Source organism: Cricetulus griseus, chromosome 5, assembly GCF_003668045.3.
Source record: "Cricetulus griseus strain 17A/GY chromosome 5, alternate assembly CriGri-PICRH-1.0, whole genome shotgun sequence".
In the NCBI taxonomy this organism is placed as follows: Eukaryota; Metazoa; Chordata; class Mammalia; order Rodentia; family Cricetidae; genus Cricetulus; species Cricetulus griseus.
In genome coordinates, this window is record NC_048598.1 from 88,831,851 (window position 1) to 88,845,412 (window position 13,562).

Consider the following 13,562-nt stretch of genomic DNA (forward strand, 5'->3'; position numbering starts at 1 on the left):
CTGGAGGCCACTGCCCACATGGTCTTCCAGCTGCTCCAAAACAGCCAAGCCTCCCTGCCCTCTTAGCCCCAGGAAACGCGCTTGCTCGCCACTGTGGAGGCTTCTAGCTTGTCCAATGCTTTAATCCTCCGGACACTGAGCAGTAGCAAAGAATTTTTCAGAAGGATCAGGAGAGTCCTTTTCAAGAGGGTGTCACTGTGGTAGCTCTGGACTGGGAACCTAGCTCGCCAACCGAAATGCTGCCTCTCCGCTAACTGGCTACCTGCCTGGGCTTCCACATCTGTGCCATGGGGGCACTAGAATGACCTGAGACTCCCAAGCTCTCACAGACATCAGAAGCCACTCCAAGCTGGGACAGCTGCACTTGAGGTGTAACTCACCTCCCAGGCCCTGCTTCCTGGAGCCTCCGCCAAGCCCCAGGCTTCCTGATGGGCGAGCCATGGGCACAAGGGACCTTTAAGAGGCTGTGTGGTTTTCCTGGGGAGCAGACTATTGGGGGGGGGGAGTCTCTTTGAACTCGCACAGAGGCTTCATCTGTGTCCCCAGCTGAGGGGGAACAGGCTGACCAGTCCAAGGACATTCTATCTTGCCTCTGGATTTTTCCATGACCTTTTCAGAGCCGTTCACTTAATCACAAATAACCCGTCAGCAGTAGAGCTAGCTGTGTTGTACCCACAGGAGGCTGTGGGAAAATACAGGGACAGTTTAGGGCAGTGGTTCTCAACCTGTGGGTTGCAAACCCTTTGGGGATCGAGCCACCCTTCCACATGGGGTCACATATTAGATATCCTGCCATCAGATGTTTACATTATGATTCTTAACAGTAGCAAAATTACAATTATGGATTAACAACAAAAACAGATTTTTATGGCCACAGTCACCACAACGTAAGGAACTGTATTAAAGGGTTGAAACATTAAGAAAGTTGAGAACCACTTGTTTAGACTCTCTGCCATCCAGTCTTGATGATCCTCGGCCTTCTCAGTTAGTAAAGCAGACAGTACAGCGTTGACAACTTTGGAAGCCTGTCCACTCTCTGGGGAAGGGGGCTCAGAGCCACCTCTGTTCACAGTCCTTGACCCAGGGCCCCTAAGGGATCCATAGCAGAGCATGCACTAGTGGAGGACATCCTTCATGTCACTTCATACTGTCCTTACAGAGCCATCAGTCAGGCATGGTTGACACACTTGCAGATTTCAGCTGGAGGTTGAGAGTTCACACACAGCCAGAGTTCAAACTCAACCCTGAGTCCTGCCTTTTTTTTTTTTTTTAACCACCATTGTTGCCATCCTCAGGAGCAAGGTTAGTCCTAGAGGATTAGGATGCACTGTCTAGTTCTGTGTGACCTCTTTCTTAAGACACTTAGCTGACTAAGTCATGTGACCAGGCTTGGGCCCAGTCATCATACCAAACAAGGAACCCAGGTCAATGAAACCCAAGACTTTGACAATCTTACACCCTGAAATCATCCCTTCCTTACCCAGGTGTAGTGAGTTGTATAACGAGAGATTCTTGGTCCTGGCTGGTCCCTCTGCCCTTCAGCCCCAAATGAACACTCGGACGCTATATTAATTATAAAACTGTTGGCTGGTGGCTTGGGCTTCTTATTGGCTAGTTCTGTCTTAATTATTAACCTATTTCTATTAATCTATCTATTTCCACAGGGTCTTGGGTTACTGGAAACCTGTTACTCCTTTGGCAGCCTACATGGTGACCTCTCTGCCTACATTTCCCAGAATTCTCCTCATCTCCTAGCCCTGCCTATATATACTTCCTGCCTGGCCAATCAGCCAATCAGTGTTTTATTCATCAACCAATAAAAGAAACATATACAGAAGGACATCTCTCATCAGAGTTGTACATGCCTCTAATAGCAGTGCCTGAGACTGGGAGATTGCAAGCTTGAAGCCAATCTGGGCTACACAGTAAAAGTCTGTCTCAGAGACAGGGGTTGGGGAACCATCTCTTCCGCAGGCCAAGGCAGTTTTTACAGAGACATCCTGCATGGACTAGAGTTCCATACTCTTAAGTATAAGTCAAGGCAAACTGAGAAAGAGACTTGATCATTCAACTGAAGGAAACATTTATTTTAGTATACTTAGAAATGGATGATTAAGGGGCTGGAGAGATGGCTCAGAGGTTAAGAGCACTGGCTGCTCTTCCAGAGGTCCTGAGTTCAATTCCCAGCAACCACATGGTGGCTCACAACCATCCGTTATGAGATCTGGTGCCTTCTTCTGGCCTGCAGGCAGAACACTGTAGTATATATAATCAATAAACAAATCTTTAAAAAAGAAAAGAAATGGATGATTAAGTCACAAGGGAAGGCTAGCAGGTTTGAGTACAAAGTAATGCAAAGTTTCTGTACTTAAAAAATGATAGAGTGTTTGCCTAGTGCACAAAGTCCTGGATTAGAGACCCGGGATTACACAAACTGAGCCTGGTGGTGCATACCTATATCTCAATATCTCAGCACTCAGGACATGGAGGCAGAAGGATCAGAAGAGGTCAAGGTCTTTCTCAGCTACTTATAGAATTTGAGTCCAACCTGGGCTACATGAGATCCTGTCAAAACAAAACAAGCAAAGAATGAAAAAGGGCAAAATATTTAGAACATTTAAAGTAGAACATATGTGTGTATGTATACACACACACACACACACACACACGTTTGTATTCTATCTCTTTCCTTAAAAGTTTTCAGATAGGAATATTATATCAGGAGTTTATGCTAACTGACAATAATGAACCAAAAAGCTTACTTATAAATGGGGACAAAGATGATGAAGCAATTTACATAAAACAAATTACAATTTGTAGACAGATTCGCAGGAACACGCCCCAGCTTGCTAATCACCAACAAAATACAAAGCTAAATAGAAAGAAGTGTTTGAACTGATACTCAAGGACTCAGGAAAGCATGGTGAAATAGGCAGCTCAGTGTGTTGCCAGCTTCTTGCAATGCTCAAGGAAAATAATATGGTGACAGAGATTGCAGACTATAAAAATGTTTGTTCTCATCCACAGTAATTCTACCCCCTGGAAATTTTGGCAAGGGTTCAAAAATGTGGAAAGGCACACACAAACCCTCTGCAGTATTACTTTAAAAAAATGAAGTTGAGTGGGCAGACATGCCCTAAAGCAGACAAGTGGTTAACTGTATTTGCCCTTGACACTGAATGGAATGCAAAGCAACATTTAAAGTAGAAGCTGACGAGAAAGGAAGGAAGGAAGGAAGGAAGGAAGGAAGGAAGGAAGGAAGAAGGAAAGAAAGGAGAAAAGATAAAGAAAAGAAAAGAGAAAGAAAGGAAGGAAGGAAGGAAGGAAGGAAGGAAGGAAGAGAGCAAGAAAGAAGAAAGAGAAAAGAAAGTCAGGGGTTGGTAGTGCAACGCCTTTAATCCCAGCACTCGGGAGGCAGAGGCAGGCAGATCTCTGTGAGTTCGAGATTCAAGGACAGGCTCCAAAGCAATACAGAGAAAACCTGTCTTGAGAGAGAGAGAGAGAGAGAGAGAGAGAGAGAGAGAGAGAGAGAGAGAGAGAGAGAGAGAGAGAAGAAAAATGAAGAAAGAGAGAGAAAAGAAAGAAAGAGAGACACAGAGAGAGAGGGAAAGAAAAGAGAAAGGAGAAATGCCCATGACAAAATGTAACTTGAAGAAGCAGGGTATAGGGCTGGGGAGAGGGCTCAGTGGTTAAGAGCTCTGGCTGTTCTTTCAGAGGTCCTGAGTTTGGTTTCTGGTGCACATAACCACCTGTAACTCCAGCTCCAGAGGATCTGTTGCTTCTTCTGGTCTCCATGGGTACCTGTGCTCGAGGATACAAACAAACTCACACCCACACACGTTTGTATTAAAGCAGCGGCTGTATAACTGTGGGATTTGTAATATATAATTCTAATGACACATTTCTGTTTGAGTTTTTATACGTTTTTTTTTGTTATAAAAGTGTACAATGTAATATTCCAACCAGCTTGTGACAGTTTGCTCCAGGAAAATCAACTACATTGAAGGTTGTGTGTCTATCACATGATAGGCAGATTTATCTATGCTCTGAATTTTTTTCATCATCCCTCTTCTGAACTGTATGCCCATTAAATAATAACTCTCCCTTTCCCATCTCCCACCCTCTGGTAGCATCTATTCTACTCTCTGTCTGTAGCTCAATTGACCTCAGTGCCTTGCCTGAATGGAATTACGCAGTATTTTTACCTCTGTTTCCATTTTATTTCAGGTCCATCCATGTTGCAGTATATATCAAAATTCTATTTCCTTCTGTGACTCAATGACATTCAGCCAGGTATACATATAGCATCTTTATCATTTTTCTAGTGATAGGCAGTTGGGTTTTTCCACCTTTGTGTCTTGTGAATGCTGCTGTGGACACTGATTTGCAACTGGCTGTCAGCTCTGGTGTTCCTGCCTCTCATTCTTGGTTATATATACCTGGGAGGGGAGTGGGTGGATCGTTGTGTGTTTAATGCTTCGGGGAGCCAGGCAGCCATTTCTCCCAGCAGTTATACCAGGCTACCTTCCCAGCAGCAGTGCTTATTTATCATTTGTTATTTTCCGGTTCCATTTTTTTTTTTTATTGCCTTCCTACTGGATGCAAAGTGGTAGCTCCCTGTGCTTTTGATATGCATTTCCCTTGTTCCCTGTGAAGCCAAGTGCTTTTTCACATGTTGATGGGTCAACTATATACTCTCTTTGGAAAAAAATAACTACTCAAGTCCTTTGTTTTGCTTTTCCTTTCTTTTTAAGTTTTTCTGCTGTGTGTGTGTGATACAAAAGTCAGAAAAGAACTCTTAGGAGATTAGATTGTCAGGCCTGTGTGCAGGCCTCTACTGACTGAGCTATGTAGATAACTCCTCCTCCTCCTCCTCCTCCTCCTCCTCCTCCTCCTTCTCCTCTTTCTCCTTCTCCTTCTATTACTCCTATACTAGTACTACACACGCACACACACAGGGTTTCCCTCTGCAGCCCAGGCTGGCCTTCACCTCTGGATCCTCCTGCTTCTGTCTCCTAACTATTAGGATTAGTGGCAAGCCAAGAGGTCCAGAGTCAGGGTCTCCTTCTCAGCTGTCATACTTACTGCCCCTTTACAAGCCAAGTGATTTTCCCAGTCCCCACCTCCAGCCCCTGAAGCTATTGGCTCCTGGTATTTAACAAGTTCACTTCTGTATGCTCAGGACTTCACCGTGTGCTCCTGTAAACCACTTTTATACCCTTCTGCTTGCATTCCCATCCCACTCTGTTAGCCTCTTTGACCCAGAATTCTCCTTCCTAGGATAGTGGCAGTCACAACCATTACGTAGGTATGTAGTGGCTCAGGGTACCCAGCCTTCTGTGTGTCCTGTGAAAACACATTTAGACTGACGAGGCAGAGCAGACTCACAGCCCTGGAGCCTCTTACCTCATCTTTCCTGTGTACACGGAAGGTTATTCCAGAGCTGAGAAGAGGGACTCTATGAGAGCTAGGCTGTTTCTCAAGCCATCTGGACTCTCAGATCAGCCAGGTCCTACAAGCCAATCCCACTATTTTTAACAGGAAAACCAAGGGACAGATAGGTGAGGATGGGAGCCCAAAGCCACACCATTTGCCTTTCTTTCCTCAGCTTCTCTCTGCCTGGAAGTCCTGTCCTGCAGCTATAACACCCAGCAGGCCAGCATCTCACATATGACCACAATTACCGTGCGCTGGGCCTGAGCCCAGCCACTCTGCAAGCACGTCCAGGCTTGGTCACCAGCCAAGTTTCCATCTCGTTAGAAAAATGAAAAGGTTAAAGGGGCTACGTGTTAATCCCAAACACAAGCAAGAGGGAAAGGGCCAGCCGCAATCTCCCAAGGCAGCCGCCGTCCACCAAGAACTCTCTAGATCTCTCCAGCAGGCAGACCAGCCCTGGCCAACTGGGAATAGGCTGGTTTTTTGGCAATAAACCTGCCTCTGTGGCCCAAGACAGAACTCAGCTGGTGATACTTAGCTGGTGGTCCCAAAACAGTCCCTTTGTCTCAGGTGACCCCTGCGTTGGGCTGTTTCACTCTGTGTGTGTGTGTGTGTGTGTGTGTGTGTGTGTGTGTGTGTGTGTGTGTGTTTCTCCCCATCTTCTACCACAGAGGAAGAAAATAAGACACCGAGTTCAAGGGACTGGCCATGGGGCCAGGTGGCCACTGAGCGTGTAAAGGTGGTCTAGAACTAGTAAACAGTTGCTCTACTGACACGTTTTATCCATGTGAGACAGCCTGGACCCTGCCTGCCACTCTTGTGCCACATATGATGCCAGTGTCTGATGAGGCATCTGGCTACCTCTGTACCACACCTGGACACAAGGTCATGGTAGGGCTCCATATTCCACACTGGCTGCCCTTTGGTGTCAAGATCTCAGGTCCTGAGGCTTCCAGTCTGTTCTCTCTCTAGACTAAGACTCCCTCTTTTCTCCCAATATGCCTCTCTCAGATGCCCTGTCTTCAAGCGGTGCCTACAGTAGCATCATGCAAACTAGCCTTTGTGGGTTATATAGTCAAATGGGTTTTGGGAGAGCCACCGTCTTCTGTCTTGGGGCAAAGAAGTTAACATTCTACTAAAATTACAACCTGATGGCCAAAAAATCCTATAGATGACAGCAGCCATCAATAATTATCAAGTGTCCGATGAGGAGAATTGTGCCTCCCCCTCTCCACAGGAGCAAAGACCTTTTGATGCTGATAGCATCACCACACAGTACAATTCCTCAGAAGATGAGGTCTGTATAAGATAAATGTGCTTATTTACCCTAGCTTCTAGCCTGGCTGAGGCAGGCCCAGGGCCTGCAGCCAGGCATCTGAGCCACAGGGTGATCTCGCAGTGCAGCCTCTTGCCGACTTGGGGATTCACAGGCTTCCGGGACAGGCCAAGCAGTCTTAGTTTTGAGGCCAGCTGCTGGAGCCAGGAGGTTGGCCAAGGTTTCCTCAGAGGCCTTGCAAGCAGTTGGGCCCTTGGGGAAATGTCTTTGAAACACAGGGGTGTTATCTCATCTCCAGTCTTCAGTCAAAGACAAGCAAAGCCTTTTCCTGACCAAGAAGGAGCTGGGAACTCTGGGGGTGGGAGGCAACTGGAAACAAAGCCTTATTCTCGAAAGGTCATCTCTCCCCCAACTTTTTTTTAAACCTTCAAAAGACCCAAATGATCACTTTGTATTTAAGCCAATCTTGATTTTTTTTAAAGAACTGAAGAAAGGGGAAAAAATTGTTTTCCTAGGTCTAATTGCAAAAGCCATGGTCTGGAAAGACAGAGAAAACATCTGTCTCTGGCTGGGCCCCTTCTAGGTGCACACCTGAGTCCATGAGGAGAGGTTGATCTTCGAACACTCAGCTTGGAGAAACTGTCAGAGCCCTGACTATCTTGAGACACTCCCCACCTGGGGCCTAGCTACTTTCCCATTGCTAGGGTGGAAGCCCTTTTCTTCTTGTTAGTCCTCGTGGGAACTGAAAAGCAGCCAAGATCCTGAAAGAGCCAGTGATCTGTGTCTCTCTGGAATCTTAGAGAAGGGCAGTGGGGGGCTGGGGGCTTGTGGGGAGCAGCCAGAACTCTCTCACCCCAGAACACCCAGGAGTGCTGACTCAATTGCCTGCTGGGAGGGGTGTTCCAGTGGGTCTTGTCCCAACCAAGAGAAACCCTGTCCCTCCATCTCCTATTTAAATGCTGGTAGACAAGAAGAGTATCATTCTCTTTCCCTACCCTCAGCCCCCACCCCCAATCATAACTACTAATCTCCGAAATTCCCTGAGCTGAGGCTGAGATGGCTGAGTGGGAAGCCAGGGAACAGCCTGCAGCAGGCATGGCTAGTCTCCAAGAACCCCTCTGACTCTGACCAGCTGCAGGCTGTGAAGCCAGACCCTGGCGGAGCCCCATCCCCTGCTGTAAACTTATTGCATTCTGGACTCTGAGTAGTCCTGGCTGCTCAATATGACATTTTTTTAAAACACTGAAGCCAGAGATAAGGAACAGACAAGGGGAGAAGGCTAGGGAACTTGGGAACCAAATCTGGGGCCAGGGAGAAAAGTCAGCTCAATAGACAGACACCTAAACCTACTGGAACACACGGACACATGCTGATGTGTATGCAGAGACCTTGCTTTACACTGCACAGTGGGGTTCAGGATAGTCTGACTCACAGGCCCAGTCACTAGTTCACTGGTCAGAAACTCTGAGGCTACCCCCAACACTTTCCCAGAAAGGAAGACAAGCAGAGCTAACACCATCACTAGGGTTCACACTGCTGTGTGCTCCCATGTAGCCTCAAAGCACTTGGTTAATAAAGAATGACCCGCTGTCCAACTCCTGCAGTGAGCTAAAGTGTTAGCCAGGACTGGCTCTCCAGGAATGGAATCTCAGAAACAGAGAGAACAACCAGGTGTCCCTCAGAGTAAGTGCGAGAACTTGAATAGATACAGGCAGCTCGGGAAGGGGAGCTATGCCTGTCTGAGGTGTTATTGGGAAAGCCACTAGACATAACAGCAGGCACAACTCTTATACTGAGAAAAGGAACGCTCTTCAGACAGGGGCTCTGGAGAGTGGTTTTTAGGTCACCTTTGTGGTCTCTTAGATCTTGGAAGACTTATCATATCAGATTGGTCTATAACACTCTGTATATGAAGCCCCCCTTAAAAGCAGGTAGGATCCCCCATCAGGACTCTAGCCCTGGAACTCCCAACCCTGAAGACATGCAGGCCCTTCCAGAATGGCAAGCTTTCAGGGAGACCTCCTCCTGTTTACATATTCTGTGACCGACCTTCAGTCCCCTCTCAGCCTGGATAGACAGAGAAAAATACAGCAACCAGCTGCCACCCTGCTCAACCAAACTACTATCCCCAGGCAGAAACCTTGAGTAGAATCCTAGTTCTAGCCAAGGAAAACATGAAGCCAGGTGGCTTCTCTCTTTCCCACTTTTCACTCCATCCCACTGACTCTGGAGACAATGGAAAGGTCTGGATGCCAGTTCAAAAGGGACACAGACAGATTATTGGGGGGTGTGGGATTTATTGGAAGAGATTAGCAGACACAAGCAGGGCCCCAGCACCAGAGACAAAGACATCATAGCAGAGGCTCTGAAGTGTGGAAATCAGGGCCTATGTGGCAGGAGCAGGAACTTTTTTTCATATCTTTCTGAGGATTGAGGAGGTTTCATAGCAAAATCTGTAGATAGGCTCTTCACTTCCCAGGTAGGAGTCCAGGGGATGGCGCGGGGGTGGGGGTGGGGGGTGGGGGTCAGGGGGCGTGGCCACTGGTATCCACTCTGATGTAAACTCATTTCCCCAGGTGAGAGACTCCCTGAAGTCTGTAAGCTAAGGCTTCATAGACAATGTTTCAGTAGGGTGCTTGTCATATCTAAGAGAGGGAAGGGCAGATGCACGTGTATTGAGGCCTGAGCAACAACTGGGTTCTAACATTGCATTCTTATACTGATGAACTGTATAAAATACCCCAAGACACCATTCCCACACAGCCTAGGGACATGCAGGCTAGCAGGCACCTAGAACCCCTGCTTTGGGAATAGAATACCAGGCTCTAACTCCAGCCAGTTCAGGAGAGACTGGGATGTTCATTGTGGCCATCTTATACCTCCACCTTACCAGTCTTCCCTGGACAAGACCCACTGGGAGACACTGGGATGGTGGGGGACTAGCACGAGACTCCTATCCTGTGTGGGGAGGAAGTTGATGTCCTGACTTCCTGTGGCCTGAAATGCCCGAAATGCCAGTATAACCCGATGCTATTGATTCTGCTAGACTGCATGGGACATCATTTCTTGCCTTTGTGGCTTTTGTTCCACCACCTCTCCACTCTCTTCAAATGAAGAGCCCAAGAACCCAAGATCTCACATTTTTGTTCACTCTTAAAGTAGTATTGCCCAGCAGGAACATAACGTAAGCCGTATGAGACATGATGGCAGCTTAGTTGTGTCTTAAATCTTATTTAGTCCAATTCAACATATTCAATATGTTCTGAGTGATTGTTCACAATTCATAGAAATTACAAATAAGGTATTTGTCCATAGTGAGAACAATATTCTCCTTCAGCTTCTACAGTGAAGTACCACAAACTGAGTTGCTTAAAACAGTAGAATTTAGCATCCCACATTAAGGAGGCTGGGTGTCAGAAACCAAGGTGTAGGTAGAACCCTGTGAAGGCTTGAGAGAAGTCTTCCCACTCTTCAAGCCTCTCCCAGCTTCTCTGGCTGAGGACAACCCATGGTACTCCTTGGCTTGTGGCTGCATCACTCCAGGGTCCACCTCTTCCATCACGTGTGTGTGTGTGTGTGTGTGTGTGTGTGTGTGTGTGTGTGTGTGCGCGCGCACATGTGCGCACATTCGCACATTAACATGGCTTCTTACAAGAAAACCTGTTCTGGCTTTATAACCCACCATAAACCAGTAAGATCTCATCATAATTAGTTACAATACAAAGACCCTCTCTTTTCAAATAACATCACATTCCAAGGCCATGGAGACAAGGGACACAGTTCAGGCACCATTTTAGACCCAGACTTACCTAGTTGCTGAAGTCAGTGACCCTGCATCCATCCGAGTTTTGGCCCCCCTTGACTCTGTTGCTGTCATTTATCCTTCTGTTGTCTTTGTCCCTTTGTTCATTTCATGGGCCTTGGAGTGGGGCCAGAGGTAAAAAGAAACAGTTGAGATTAATTTTAATGCCATATTGTAATCTAGCCCAATATATCTAAACATTATCATTTCAACATGTAATCTTTGATGTCTAGAAAATCATTTGATGTGCTGTGTTTACTTTTTTTCACACTAAGTCTTTAAAAATCCCACAAGTCTTTGATGATCACAGCAGTTTGCCCACATATGAAGAGTTTAATGAGCACATGTGGTTAGTGGCCATCTCTATGGAAGGTCATGAAGTTAGGAAAACATGAGGCAAGGTCTCCGGTGATGCTGGGGACATCCCTTTGGAGGCCCACTGACCCCAAGGGGCAGCAGTTACTAGACAGCTTCACATTCGTCAACTTCTGGTTATTTGTCACCTTTGACAGATGGCTGTCTCTTGCAGTGGAGGGAGGAATTCAGATAGGCAAGGACACAGGACTGCGGTATCAACCCAAGGATGGCATTGTTCATTCATAAGAAAGATGAGCTCCTGAGTACTCCCACCCCTTTTCCCAGGAAACACTGTTCTTGAGTCCTAAGTACCTGGCCTCAGAAGAAAGAGATGTCTCTACAGAAGGTGGCTGACAATCCAAGGCCCCCACCTCCCCAATAGAAACTCTCTCCTTGCTGGAGGACTCACCCAGCATCTCTGTACCGGCATAGTCAAATGGATGTGATCATGAGACTAGGGAACAGCTCTTTCCCACACCTTTTTGTAGCCTTAGATATGTCAGTCATGCTGGCCTGGGGCTCATTCTGTTCCCTTTGGGGGAGACTTTGCCTTCATCTGCTTGATTCCCATGTGACAATGTTATGGTTAACTCTCAATGATCTACCTCATCGTCCAAGGAATGGGCTCCCCGGTTCTGCACCCCCCAATTCTCTATTCTTCATCCTCTTGGATTCTGCTCCATGTCCTCTGCATTTTTCTGAGAAAACCGGCTCTAGCCAGAATCCACACCTGCGAGCTGACCCCAAACATATCATATCTGCCTCTGGACTCTGCACAGAGAAAAGGTTCCCACCCAGCCCTTCTCCAGAGCACCGTCTACCTGTCCTGGCACCAGTCACAATGTTCCTGAGCTTGGGAGCAGAACAGCAGTTGACTCTTGCAAACTCCATCAGACATTTCCCTGGGTAGAACATGAAGCAGAGAGAGTGAGATCAGAGGATGTGGGGTCTCGTGCAAGACAGCTGCTGCCAGCGCCTCAAAGATGCACACACTCGAGCGCGCGCGCGCGCGCGCACACACACACACACACACACACACACACACACACACACACCTTGAGAGTTTTCCAGTTCCTTTCTTCAGTGCCCGGACCTCATGAAATGTGACTCAGCCTTACATAAGAGATGGGAATTTGAGGGGGACAAGGCGAGTGATGATGACTCAATGCCTTGAAATTTCCAGTGGATTACACATGTTTTCTTAGATGATTTAAAGGAATTCATTGTCAATGACAGTCCAAAGAACAATTGTTTCAGCAGGCAGACTGGAGTGTGGATCCTGAGTCAGAACGAAGAATGTTTGTGATGGGCAGAAGAGGGTAGAGGATAAGGACATGGCTTCAGATGTCCTTACGAGATGCAACAAGTCCTTACAATCCCATAAGGGCTGGGAAGATGGCTAGGCGGATAAAGTACTTGTCATGCAGGTGGGAGGACCAGAATTCTGATTCTTGAAACTCATGTAAAAGCAGGGAAGCTGTGGCAAGTAGCCCAGCAGTCCGTCCATAATCCCAGCCCTTGGGAGGCAGAGCTGAGAGAGCCTGCCTCAATACATAAGACAAAGAGTGGTAGAGTATGACACCTGACGTCAACTGCAGGCCTTCACATGTATGAGCACATGTGTGCAGCTTCACTTATGCACATGGATGCTCACACACAGGCAAACACACCCACATGCACAGATAAATAATAAAAATTTCATTAAGTATTTTTTTTAGATTTATTGTTTATTTATTTAGTATGTATACAATGCTCTGTCTGTATGTATGACTTCTACAGGCCAGAAGAGGGCACCGGATCTTATTACATATGGTTGTGAGCCTCCATGCGGTTGCTGGGAATTGATCTCAGGACCACTGGAAGAGCAGCCATGCGTGGGTGTGGGGGGGATGTGGGTGTGTGCGCACGCACACCCTCACAGGATGTCAGGATGACCAAATGGTCTAAGATACCAGACTCAAACCATATATAAACTTAAGAATTTGACAGACATTTGAGAGCTCGATGCCAAGGCCACAACCTATAAGCATGTGAACCTGGGAACCTTTTCTTCAGTCCCTAGCCCCACCTCCCAGCATGCAGGGACTTTTGGAATCCTTGTAAATCTGCACTGTGTGGGATGTCACCTTTCCTGGTCACCTCACATAAAGAGTTCAGGTTTTAATTACAACTTGCTGTTCACAGAGCCCTGCTTCAGTGAGCAACAGATTAATAACTTTGGAACTCACGTTATGAATAATGTACCTCATTGTGTCAGGCAAGGGTCTCTAGAGAAACAGAACCAATCACGGGGCGGGGAGGGGTGGGGGGTTGCTAGAATTGCCATCTGGATGCTAGAGAGCCTCAGAAATGGGGAGCTGTTCTGTCCATAAAGCTAGGTGCCTCTGCAGGTCAGTCTGGTGTGGAAAGTGGCTGAAGATGACTTGAGAGAAACTGATCATCAGTCTGTGTCAGGACCTGAAGAGACTATGGTCTGATAATGCATGGCAACGGCAGTGACAGGATAGATGCACTTGCTTGGTAAGAAGCAATGATGGGCATGCATCACAGCCTTCTCCTCAGACTTGTTTCTATGTAGGCCACTCAACAGAAGGCACAACCCCATGCTCCAAGCAGGCTCTTCTCTGCACACTGCAAATGTCCTGGCAGACTCATCCAGTGGATTGCAGATCCCATCGAGTTGACAAGCAA

At 47.0% G+C, this 13,562-nt stretch overlaps 2 long non-coding RNA genes across 7 annotated transcripts in view; one reads left to right on the forward strand and one right to left on the reverse strand.

Annotated features, from left to right (window-relative positions):
- Positions 1-2,109, forward strand: part of LOC103160323 — a 27,550-nt gene extending 25,441 nt beyond the window's left edge. Inside the window, exon 4 of the long non-coding RNA XR_003485816.2 lies at positions 1,665-2,109. This is a non-coding gene — a long non-coding RNA (uncharacterized LOC103160323). The remainder of the gene's footprint in view (positions 1-1,664) is intronic.
- The window catches only part of LOC103160324, a 21,102-nt gene extending 9,073 nt beyond the window's left edge, over positions 1-12,029 (reverse strand). Inside the window, exons 1-4 of one of the 6 annotated variants that reach the window (XR_003485809.2) lie at positions 11,927-12,029; positions 11,693-11,773; positions 10,522-10,631; positions 2,455-2,565 (exon numbers count right to left, since the gene is read on the reverse strand). This is a non-coding gene — a long non-coding RNA (uncharacterized LOC103160324). Of the gene's footprint in view, positions 1-2,224; positions 2,285-2,454; positions 2,566-8,989; positions 9,358-10,521; positions 10,632-11,692; positions 11,898-11,926 lie in introns of those variants that run through there. The other 5 variants (XR_004770131.1, XR_004770133.1, XR_004770132.1 and 2 more) reach the window with 5 other exon arrangements.
- Positions 12,030-13,562: the final 1,533 nt, after the last annotated feature.